General features: G+C 40.9%; 1 non-coding gene across 1 annotated transcript; it reads left to right on the top strand.

The window, feature by feature from the left end:
• The first annotated feature begins 4224 nt into the window (after positions 1 to 4224).
• trnaf-gaa (transfer RNA phenylalanine (anticodon GAA)) lies at positions 4225 to 4297 on the top strand. Its single transcript has one exon. It is a non-coding gene; the product is annotated as a tRNA-Phe (tRNA).
• Positions 4298 to 13215: the final 8918 nt, after the last annotated feature.

Raw genomic sequence — 13215 nt, 5'->3', positions numbered from 1 at the left:
GTTTCAGCGTGGAGCTGTTCTGTGTGCTGCTGCTGTCATCTGATCAGTTTTATAATCATAGAACCAGTAGTTGCAACTCAGCCACCTGATTGGTCACCTTGGACTTTCTGATGTAGTCAAATAAGAATCGCCTCATCACTATAAATGTTCATCTGCCATTGATTAGATCTCACAGCAAAGTTGTTTCTGGTTATTCTTCTTTGCATTCCGTTTTTTGTCTGCATTCCTTGAGATCCTCACCCTCTTATTGCTGGTTAAAGATACAGTGGATTGAACAGAGTCTTTGATCTGCTGCGCATTTTAACATAAGACGCTTAGAGCACTACTTTATCTTATTCTTCTAAGATCCTGAAAGTACACTGCATATGTTTTTGTCCCACCTACGCGGCAGCAGAGGCTCCCAGGCTTCACCTCCTGCCCGCGGGTATAGAATTAATTTCTGATTTCTCTTGAAGAGGAGACCTGCTGCGAAGGGAGCAACATTAGGACAAAGTAGAACTCTGTCTGTAGCTCACGTGATTACCCTGAGTACCTGAGGGACACACAGGCTTGAGGCATACACAGATGTGCTGCTTTTCTGATCCAATGAACACAAAGTTCATTGCTGGAACTTTGTTGTGTTGTGTTCAGCAGTTTTCTCTTCAGTCTCATTTTTCTTAGGCTGTATTCTATACATGTGTTTATGTGAGCTGCATTCACTCACAACAATCAGAGAACAATTTAGTGAGTAGGCTGGTGCTATTTACTATCTGTTACTTTTAGCATCATTTTACCAGCTTTGGCATTCTTCTGAAAACCCATTGTTGAAGCGGTTATGTACTTTCTGATGAGAAGCCATCCTTCGCTGGGTGCCCTCAGTGGGCGCTGAACACCTACTGTACCTGGCAGTGTTCAAGCCATGCTCCTCCCAGCAAGCTATACTGCACGCTCTTGTTCAAAAGTTGCTAACATGCTGTTTGAAAACCTTGTGGGATGTATGCTGCGTGGGGTGGAGGTGCTACAGACCTGTGCGGTAAAGGAAGAGGGTCATCAACGTGGGACGAAGCCCTGCAGAACAATCAATCATCGGCACTTAAACATTGCCACAACAATCGTGACACTTCTCATAGCTGTTTAATAGTATTATAGATATAGTTTCAATTCCATGAAATTGAATAGACAATCTTTTTCTGTGCCAATAGTTTTAGAACGCTTCAGGAATGGTACAATGTTTAAGTTTCAGTGTATTCCAAAATGATTCAGTGGAAAAGAGTAGATATAGTTTAATTCAAAGAAATACACCAAAATGTGCTCATTTGTCATGCTCCCAGAGTCAGATGAGAGAATATTAGATACCCTTCTCAGCTGAGATGATGAGAAGGTTAAATACTGGACAAAACAAGATTCAGAACCTTATCTGAACCAGAGTACAAAGTGAAAGAACTGGAAGGAAACTGAACAGGCAGGAGCAGGGTATGCTAACCTGCCTCCCCACAACCATTCATTGCACAAAGCTAACTAGCATTCAGCTGGTCTCTGTGGGTCTCAGCTCTGTAATGCAACTCAGAGAGGAGTAAATATTTCACTGTGTGGTTCCATAGAGGATGGCAAAGTGTTACTAACTGAAGTAAGCAAACTGAAACATACTTATAATCTTCAGGTTTTTTTTTTCAAACTTCAATACTAAAAAAACCCCACAGAGGAGCTACCTTCCATAATAATTGTTCTGTAGTTTTTTTTTGCTGTAATGATCTGAATGTGAAATAAGAAGTCAGTTCGAGTTGAAGAGAGCCTCTTGGCCAGCATCCTGTCACAGGCCCTCTGAGAAAAACACAAGATGAAGCGGAAGAGTTTATGTAAGTGTGTTTTGTTTAAAGAAACTGATTATACTGGGTAGGAAATGATGCACATAGTGCATCTGTTTCAAAGCACTCTCTCTCACTCTCTCTCTCTCGCTCTCTCTCTCTAGTTAAACACTCTGTTTTTAAGCTGCTGTGTAAACGTCCCCAGAGAAAACTGGTACAGGTAAGACCGCATTGGAGAAGAGAGGAGAGAAGAGGTCCAACAAAAGTCAAATCACTGTCATGGGATGGGTCTGTTTTCATGTTTCAGCAACAACAGGAGAACCAATCACAAAAAAGATTAAGAAAAGTTGAATTTTTTTTTAATGTTTATGTTGCAGCGCACATCAGTTACCACAACACCCACTTTTCAGGGATGACCTTTTGTGTACATGTATTTCGGTCTGATATTTTTTTTAAAGGATTAACTTTTTAACAACCATTAACAGAGAACTTGATAATTTGGGAGGCGTTTTGTTTGCTTTTCTCCTAATTTGGTGTATAATCGGATGTGCGTGCATGTCCAGTAATGTCAGATAAGGCTTAGAATACATTCATGTGTGAGGAAAAACTACAGTACCCTACTCTGTTACATCGCGTTTTCTTTTTCTGATAAAAGGGTACATGTGGCTAGCCCTGAAAGGAGGAGGCCCCGCTGTGAGGCAAACAGCACGATGATAATTCACAGTACTGAACGTCGCAGCTCATATGATGATGCATCAGCTGAGGGGAGACCGCTGCTGCTCTTAACTCTTGCCCAAACAACCAGACATTGTAGCAGTTCAGTCAGCTGTTTCATAACCATAGCAGGGACTAGTAAAAAGGATAATGAGAGTACTTCTACCCCGTGTTCGACACCGGCCGCAAGTCGTGCGTCAGTTTAGTGGTTTTATGGCCGACCCCTGCTCCCCTGTGATTTGAACTTTATGAGTTCTGCGGGCTAGAGTTTGATCTGAACTTGCACGAATGCATCTCCGGGTCAAGGTAGTGAAGGAGTCCTGCTAAATCGAATAAGTCTTCTTGTCGTAATGCTGACTCATCTTGACATGACCTGACAAACAGTTAGCGTTTGAACTGTGATATTAGATGGAGCCAGAGGCGCTTCTGTGTGCGGGCTGGTGGCCATTATTCATCTGTAGCTGTGTGTTGTTTGAGGAAGAAGGCTGTGAGTACAGGACATGAGATTTTAGGGACAGACTGTAAAATCCTGCTGGATTTCTCTTGAGTTGTGAGTTTTGTTTTTGCTCCTCTTTGCATACAGAATAAAATATTGATATTAAAATTATACCAATGATAAGTGACAATTTGGGGGATTTAAAAAAATCGAAAGGATGAGCTTGAGACACATCCCTGGAGTGATCATAGCAATTTAAAATGTGTATATTTTAAGCCTGCGAGATGTAACTTGTTTAAAAATATATAAGAACTGAATCATGGAAACAAGTTTATCTCATGACCTCTGAATACATTTTTTTTCTCTGTATGCCCACACACAACAAAACAAAACAAAAACAAAAATCTCTTAGCCATTTTAAGGCTCCGTAAATTAAAAAGTCAAATTCCCGAGATTAAAAATCAAAGTAATGAAAATAAAAAGTAAAGGTTGAAATTATGTGGTGAAAATTCAACATTTCCGGATGTTTTGAGAGCTGTGTCCCTCCATTTAATGAATTTGAGGCCATGAGATATAACTTGTTCCCCCTAACTAATGAAAGTTTTGGAACATATCTTATCTCACAGCCACAAAATGACTAAGTTGAGGGTACAAGTTATACCTTGAGGCCATGAGGCCGTTAAACTGAGTGAATATTTCATATCTTTTTTGTTCATTTTTTCTCCCCATGGCCTCCCAAGGGCGCCTTAATTATGAGATAACAATTTATCTCATTATTTCGCTTTTTTTGTCTTGTAACTGCGTTCCTATCGTTTGAGTGGCGGTCATTCGAGATCTGACATTGATTTCCGGCCATTTTGATCACCTCATACATCGGCCGCATACACATCAACAGACAGGTTCCTCTATTACCAGATAAATATTTATTATTACATTTCATTATCAAAGCAAACTTGTTGTTTTTTTCCTGTTGTATTAGAAAGGGGCATCCACATTTTGTACTTAGCGCAAAATAAGGTGCGTATCTTCATTTGTGTTCAAACTGTTTTAGTTTGTGTTTACTTTTTTGAAAGGCATCACTTACAGGTCCTATCATGTGGAGATATTCTGATACCTTTCAATGAATTAGCTCAAACAATGTTGTTAAAGCAGATGACCATGCGAAAACAACTGATTGAAGAGTTAACATCACGAAAGAAGTAAGCAAAAGGTCCATTTGAAGTCCTGTAGTAAGTACATCGGTACTGGAAGGACCCCTGATGGACAGAATGTGTAAAATTTGCGTCGCGTGCCGAAATAGCTCAGTTGGGAGAGCGTTAGACTGAAGATCTAAAGGTCCCTGGTTCGATCCCGGGTTTCGGCAGTGTGGTTGACTCTTTTGGCGCCTCCACGAGTCGTTGTGATATCAACTGTAGGTCATATCTACGTATAGAACCATTTCCTACTTGGTCCTCTGCATTTCTCAGGTTACGCTTACCTTCCACTCTTTATAGCTTTTATTTTCCCCCCGTGAACTTGACGCTACTTTAAGGAAGTATAACTGTAAAAAGATCAAGCGTCTCTTTTTCATACCGTGTAATTTTTCAGATCACATGAACCTGAATAACACCCTGGAGTAGTACATTGATCGTACAGTAGGGGGCAGAGTTGGTCCATATTTGATCCTAGACATGGAACCCTTGGGAAGTACAAACACACTCACTGGGCATTAATAATATACTGTAATGCCTGTAGGCCTGCACATTGATTATTTCTCCACAGGAGCCAGTTAAACCAATTACATAGCCCATCTCTCCATGGTAAGTGGAATGGTTAAATCAGTTTTACCCCCTAAAGTGAGGAACCACAGTATAGTCCTATGAGTAGTGCTAATTATAGGCCTTAATAACATTGTTTTTCTACATTACCCTGAAAACTACTACTCATTGTTTCCATAACAATTAGGGAAATTTCAATCTCAAATGGCCAGCAGGCCAGAAATACACTTATTTTCAGATATTTAATTTTAAATGTTTGTGTATAAAACTTCATTTTTGGCTAAACTTGGATTTAAACCCCCCTTTTTTCACTGAATTTTTAAACTCGTAAGTAAAAATTCCTTTACAAAATAGATATGATAAAACAGTACACACATAGACAACAGACATCACATAAACAATAGTCACATTTATAAAAAATGGGGAAAATAAAATATTACTTTAAGGAGATGAGTTCTCTGACATTCAAGTCCTTCTGTAAAGCTACGGTATATCGCAGCATCCTTCAAGAAGAATTCAAATTCATGAAAAAAAATCACTCATGGAATCTTTCCAAAAAGTCTAGAAAATCTACATTTGTAAAATAAATGCTCTATAATTGTGTTCTTCCCTTTCTTCTTATTATAGTGCTACTGTTATATAAACCTGTTCCATGTGTCTACAGCAAGGAACAGAATGTTACAGTTTAATTTTTGAATAATCTGTGCTAATATTCAATCAAACTCCTTTTATAGAAAATAGACTCAGCACCTAAAGGGCGGGGAGGTGATGAAACCCTAGGGACACCGACACAGGAGATGACTCCTTGTGTCTGCACCATCTGGTGATATTTCATCGGTGGGTTTTGTGTTGAGGTCCATTTATAGCCACATGCACAAGCTGTTCTCAACACTGCAGAAACTCCACAAGAGATGATTCAGTGGTTTTGACACTTCTCTTCACACCTCACACAATTGTGGTGTTACATTTGCAAGACACACAAACCCAAGGAGAAACAATGGACCCTCAATATCCTGCAAATGCCCAGTCTGTGGGGATGAGTACATTTGAGTTCAAAAGTAATCGTCAGTGTTATTCATTAATCTGTTTATTTACCCAGACTCTTATTTCTGAATAAGAAGTCTGATGGTATGATTTGCTGCAGTGGGTCGTCTTCTGCCAGGTCTAGCTCGGCAAAACAGTGTTTGTGTTACATATTAAGGTAACATCAGATCATGCCAGCAGCACCTCAGCATGAACGGACAGATTTAAGTGACCTCCTGTGGTACATTTGGAGTTCCTGGCCATTTCTGGCCTGTTCTAATTGGTGTCTGCTGAGACGTGTACAGGCGAATGAGCCACAAGTCCAAGAGCGCAGGTTCAGGCCACTGGGCACCAAACAGGACAGGGATTTGCGTCATTCCCATTGAAATGGGAATGAAAGGCCAACTGGCTCTCTGGTGATGTACTAATCAACAGTGCATTGACAATGAACAGACACAAAGTGGTTCAGAGAACTCACATCGCCAGAGATTGACAGGGGGATTGAAAAGACGCACAATGTTCTGTTGCACAGCCAGCAGGAATTTTGTTTTTGTGTGAACACAAAATCTGCAGATTCACAAACACTTGCCAACCGAAAGAGGAAAAATAAAATCATAAAGTATGTAAAGGGAGCCAAAAAGTCCAAGAGCCATGTTCACCATTTTCCTGTGTTGTTTTTAGAAGAGAGAGCAAATGAAGGTAAAGTAAAATGACACCAAGTAAGAACAGCACTAGAAACAAGCAAAAAATAAAATAAAATGATTCTCTCGCTTCCATTGTACCGCCATGAATTCACAATTTTACACAATGAGATGGGAAATTAAATGTCGGAGTTACAAAATGCTGTAGATTCCCTCCTGAGGTTGTTTTTTTTTTCTGAAAAAAGTTGTGACAACTTGAACGCCAACTGAACACATCAACATGAAGACTGAGAATACTTGTTCACCTACATTCCTTTCATTTGTGGTCTATTATGTTTGAACAGAAACCTTTTGTAAAGGAATGTATGAAACCCGGGATTTGTATGATTTTTTCTTTTTCCCCTAAAGGATTGTCTGCATCCTCATTTGTTGCTGGGTAAATATCCTGTGCTTTTGGTTATGCAAGATATCGCTCGCTCCTCATTGTGTTTCCATTGCCATGATTCGGTTTCCTGGTGGCTTTGTTCTCTCTGCACTTAGAGCGCCACAAAGAACGTCTGAAGATGCCAGTCAAGCCCTGAATGAAACCTGCAGGTGGGGAGCAGTCCAACAGCCAGACCGAAGTGGAGAGGGGATGTTTTCGCTCTAATTAATCAAGACTCTTTTCAATCTAGTTCCACTTCCAAGCAGCTCCCACAGACATCCCAGTGGATATGGCATCGCTCCAAGGCTTGCATAACTGGAGCAGCAGTGACTTCTACCAGCATCTCTGCTTCCATCCAAACATCCCTCTTTGTTTCTTTAATGTTGCCTGGCCATATTCATGCATCATGCTGTATTACCGCATCGCCATAAACAATGTTGTGAGTTAGTCGAAAGGAGACTAAGTGGTGGATGAATATCTGGCTGCATCATCAGCTGAATTAGTCCTCAAGCTGCCAGGGGCTACATGGGACCTTGTGAACACAACCTTACCGCTCGGTCACTTCATAAATATGTATGACAAAGGTGCAACCAAACAGAGCAACATTCACAATCATGTGGAGCCATGATCCTGGCCAATTAATGTGTTCACTCTGCTTGTAGTTTTAGCTTGTAGAGATTAAATACTCCACTGAGTTCAGCTGCTAACTTTGTCTATCTGGTATTTTAGATAAGAGCCAAGAGCGTGACCTAAAACAGTGACCCCATAGAAGGGATTGAACCGAAACAATGATCTAAAACGCTTCAGTGAGCTGAAAGCAAGATTGAATGGTAAATCGTTGAGTCAATGTATTATTTTTCTACTTTTTGAAATATTGCCTTGGAAAAGGGACCTGTAATGTCAAATTTCAAAAATGTACTCACTTTTCTAAAACAAAGAAAAACTCAGTTTTACACTTGTCTGAAGTGCTTTTGTTTGTTTGTCTTTGCAGAGTAACCGGAAATTGACTTACTTTTTCTAAACACATTCAAATGTAGCAAACATTTTTATTACATGATTTTGCACTTGGACAGCATTTGGTACATGAAGTTTGAACCTAACAGTCAGCTGGGGCCTTTTTGAATGAAGGTTGCATGCGTCCTCTGTGGCTTCTCTTGATGACCTGTCCAGTGAACACTCCGCCACTGGCCCAATACCAGCTGGGAGATAGGCTCTGACCCAGTGCGCCGAGGAGGGAAGGACCCTTTAATAAACTGGTATATGACTGATGTCAGATGTTTACCAGGGCAAGGACGGACAAAGATGAACCCCCTTCCACCCACCCACCCCACAGAAACATTGAAAAAGCTCTGGACATTGGGTGCAGGACAAATAGGGCAAGAGCTTCACAACACTTAAGCAGATAGTAACACACACAAATTTCTCTCCTGCAGATTTCCTGAGCATTTGGTTCAAATTTTGATACATTTGAAACAGACTGATTTGATTCACACTGATTCGATATTACCCTCCATATCAAGCTTAGTCATTGGACACAGCTTGTAAACATTTTAGTTTGGGCCTGAGCCTGAAGGTACTTCAGGCAAAGACCCTTTTATGTTTGCTCGGCAGAGCAACACATTAGCAGCACTAATTTTAATTTATTATCTCCTGATTAGTTCTTGTAGTCTAGGACATATCCGCATCTTTTCTGCCCTTAAAATCTTTGACATGCACACATCTTTTCTCACCAAAGGATGAAAAGTCATGTCACCTCTGTAGCCAGTGAACACAATGACTTGTTGCTGACAAACTTGATGAACGGGTTCAGTTGTTGACACAAGAACATATAGTATGTGAACTATCACCTAACATGTCAGTGAATGTGGCTTCAACACATTCTGCCATAAACCTAGTGATGCATATTCATTAGCTGCTGCATAACTCAAAGACATGTGTCCTTAATCTGGAAGCTCTGGTCTACAGAGAAGGAGTAGTAGAAGTATGCCTGGGTTTCTCTAAGATGGTCTTGTTGTCGAGCTCTTGTGACATAACACACAAGTATGCGTACAATCCAGATATGACAAGGGAGGGCTGTCTGATGGAACCGCGTATGACCTCGCTTTTGTCCTTTGAGACAAAAAGGCGACTTTGTCTCCTCAGACTGACTGAGTAGAAAGTAACAAACCCACCCACTGCTCCATGAACAGGCTCTGTGGACAGTGCAGAGTGTTGTTTGTCTGGGTACTCCATGTAGTTGTCCTTTAGATGGGTGTTGTTCTTGGTGGTGCCCTGCGCTGACCTTTGCACATGCCTGGGTATCGATCTACGTCATCAAATGAAAGCTTTAATTGAAAGAGGTTCCCACAGATGCTTTTCTCTATTCACTGGACATGTGGTGTCTAAAGTTTGCTTGTGTAATCAAATTAACAAAACATGCTGATAAATTATCATATTGTCCATTATTATTGTGGAAATCCTATATATTTATGTGTGTGTGTGTTAGTGTGTGTATACTCTTAAACTTTAACATTAAATCTGTTTCAGAGAATTTGCCTTCCTGAGTGTGTGTGTGTGTGTGTTGAGTGCTATGTGCAGTTTGTTGACCTCCTTATGGTGCATGTTCCAAGCCTTACACAGATGATCGTTGACATCATTCATCATTCCCTGGAGATTGACACTACCAGATGCAGCGGCCCAATTTACGTGCTGTCACTGAGCAGTCCGACACACACATTGCATACGCTTGCTCATGTGCTTCTACATTTCACAATCTTTCCCCTTTGACTCAGAGGTTACATGGGTTAATGGATGAGGTTATGGTAATTTCCCATCACATCACACATTCGTTTGTCTTTACAGCAGCCGCAATCTCCAGTCGCAGTGGTAACGTCGGCTCTTTATTGTTTATACATCATCGCCAGAATGTGCTTTTCCTTACACGTGTGATGCTGCAGCAGTGGTTTTTTTACCATCTGTCACAGGCCTCATAAATGAGGGAATTTTATATGGAGACTGCTTTATACATCAAACCCAGAAACTGAGATTAGAAGTAACGCTGGCAGATTTGAGTCCAGGGACTAAACACTGTCAGACGCTCTGAAGGTGTGTCCTCCTCTCCCCTCACACACACTCAAACTGCAAATCCTATTGGCAGGATAAGATGTCCCTCTTCTGAAGCATCTGTCTGTTGATCTGTCTGGAGCCTGAATGTCCATCCCCAGCAGCCTGACCCCCCGCCCCTTCCTCTTTTCCTGCACACACAGTTCATGGCCTGTTACATAAGAATGCTCCACAATCATTGCAGTAGATACAACAACAGGCCTGGAGATATTTTGGTACAAAAGCTGCAGTTACCTCACTGTTATCACTTCAATTATTATTATTTTTAAATTTATTTTGCAGTCACACAAGGGAGGGTTAACTCCTTATTTGCCACCACTGTGTTTGCTCATGCAGTGGTGGACAAAGTTTTCATACACTAGGCAATAGAAATGCCAGTGGCCACAATGTTTTCAGCCGCAAAGTCTAGCAAACATGAAAATACATATTCAAACTCCCCTAGACATGTACAATCTGATACTGAAGTATTTCTTTTTATTTTCATCCCACCTAAGTTTACTTCATAAAGTAGCAGACTCTTTTCTTATAATTTACATTTTACATTCAAATGCATTGAGGAAATCTTACCTTGCCTGCCCTGTAGCTCAGAAAGGAACAGACCTGAATATTTTAGCCAAATTTTACTTAGTTAGCTAACACTGGTCTGTAACCATGATATGTGAGTAATGTTAGCTTTGACAGTGAGATTTCTTAAAATATCTGAGTTGCCCCATTCTGAGTGTCTTTCATATATTTGCATTGGCTAGTCCTTCAAGACTCACAGTGGCTGTGAGGCCTACAATGTCTGCAAACTGATGAAAATCTTCACATCGGAGAAGCTGAGAAAATCTTTTAAAATATGAATATTCTCTTATTTCACTATAATCATTTGACCTGTCAATCATTGCTGCAGATGAAAACACAGAATTTAACTCTTGCAACTGTAAACTGCTAATAATGGATTGCTTTTGTCAGTTTTTGTTTTTTTTTTTGCATTTATTTTCTACACTGCTAGGTGGATTTCAAAGGTCTTTTACCGAGGATGATTTGGTACTTGGCACTTTAACTGTAATTCCATACAGTCAATGAACAACGCTCTTTTTCACAAAGGCCCATTAGAAACTTCGAGGTTCCTCCAGAGGGTCTGATCAGTGGCTCTTACATAACTCTAAATATGGTAGGGATTTCCCCTCATGCCAGAGGATTCAGACTGGCTTGTCTGGCCTCCTCCATGCTGTGATAGTATTCTGTGTCATCGGAAACCAAAGCCAGTTGGTTGCATAGATGATGACATGCTGTCTTCACACGGAAGATGGATTTTAGCACCATATATTTCACTAGCACTTCTCATTTTCATTTACGTATGCTGACACAAACATGTCAACTCAAATGTAGAAATGATATCATGTGTCCTCGAGCTACAGACTCACAACACGATGATGCAGGGCATATGATTAAAAAAAAAACATGAAGTCACATTACATGGTATTTGTTTGTGTTTATTTTTTAATGATTTAATCTCACCTTAAATTTCAGTGTTATGTTATTCCACTGAATATCTCAGTATCATTGGTACTTGAAGTTCTTTGCATCCATTTGTCACAACACAGAAATTTTGCTGCAAAATGATGGATCACGACACTCTGTCTTGATGTGTGCACAGAGATCAGAGCACTGAACTATATCATCATAAAACTTATGTCATTACCGGCATAAAAGATAACTAGGGATGCTCATTTAGATGAAAATCCCAGCATGGCCAGGAGCATATCCATATCCTTTTCAGCCTGCATGCATTCCTAAACACAGGAAGATATTTTTGAGGAAGAGCAACTGTTTACTGAATCTCTCATTGTCAATGCCACAAACTCTGTTGTCAATCGGTTAACCAGAACTCTTCATCCCTGCATGGTCAACTTTACATTCTTTGCTCTCTGGGCACTCAATCATTCAACTCCTGTTAATCTCAGAAACCTCTCATCTGACAGCTTCATCACACTCGCTGCCATTTTCCCTGGCGTTGTGCTAACGGGGATTAGGAGGCTTTAGGAGGCTTGAGAATCAGCCAGTGCTCGTTTAATAAGATGGACCTGTTTCTTATGTACATGTGCAGCATCTGAACCTATTTTTTTCACTCTGGAGCATTTCTCACTGCCCCAGTGGAACAGAAACATGGCCACATACTTTTACCTGGATGTCATATGATGTCAGCCAGTGATGGACATATTCTTTAAGATAGGATCAAAGAGTACATGAATCTGTATAAATGACCACACCAGCACAGAAGAGCCTTCATCTGAGGTCAAAACATAGGCACAAATGGACACTGGATATGCACATGATGCAACCATATCAGGGTTGTGTCTGTGTGAGAAAGCAATGAGTCATCATCTCTATTGAGGCCCAACTATCGAAACATGGCCTAGGTCAGTTAGCCAACAGCTCTTCTTCGACCTGACCGGGTTCCAGGAGGCTTGACTGTCAGGCCTGACGCTTTCCATCAGGGCTGGAACTTACCAGCTGATCATCATCTCTCAGTCATGGAAAGTGTGACAGGTTTTAATCCTGAGATTGCACAAGGTTATCTCCTCTCCAGCTTTGGGTATCTGCTGGGTCACTCTGAATCAAAGGAGAAGCATAGGTCCTATAGGGGTCAGCATAGAGTTGGATTGTTGGGTGGACTCTCAGGCAGATGCACCACTCAGCAGCCTTTTAGGGAAAGTCACCAGTTATTTTTGCAACAATTCTAGGAGATAGCCATAACTGGATTTTTAATGGTGACTCAGCCATAAACTGCATATAAATGGTTCACCAGTCAATATAAATTATTAAAAGTTCAGGACTTTACATCAAAATAACACATATTTCCCACCTATTATATTTCTACTGGTCAGACACAAGTTTTACAGCACCGACTTCTCGGCAACAGCGTGCTCCGGTTCCACCAGCAGAATCGTACAGCATGAGTGGGAGCAGCTTCTGATCATGTGTTTCTCTTTACTCAGCCAGGTACGAAACTGCTCACAGATCTGTTTCCAAAGTTCCGCAGACGATTGGCTATTTGGTGGGGAGGGGTGGTATACATATCATACAACTGCCATTTTTGGCATTTCACATTTTTCTGTCCAGGATTCCTTAAGTGGTTCATCTCTTTTGAAATGAGAGCTCTATATTTGTCATTGAGAGGGTACCAAGCATGAAGCCATTCCACTTGATGCGCAGCCGACCTGTTGTGAGTGGCACAGTCCTGGGCCGGAGCCAGCAACATTCCTCCCACCACCTCACCCTCTCTAGCTTACATCCTGGCAGGGTCTCATTAAGTGGCCTTTTGTTGAGGGATTACTGAGTTTATATT

This window comes from Aulostomus chinensis, chromosome 3 (genome assembly GCF_037954235.1).
Source record: "Aulostomus chinensis isolate RoL2024-O1b breed Wild chromosome 3, RoL_Achi_v1.0, whole genome shotgun sequence".
In the NCBI taxonomy this organism is placed as follows: Eukaryota; Metazoa; Chordata; class Actinopteri; order Syngnathiformes; family Aulostomidae; genus Aulostomus; species Aulostomus chinensis.
The sequence above is the reverse complement of the archived record's forward strand: the minus strand, read 5'-3'. Positions and strand labels throughout refer to the sequence as shown.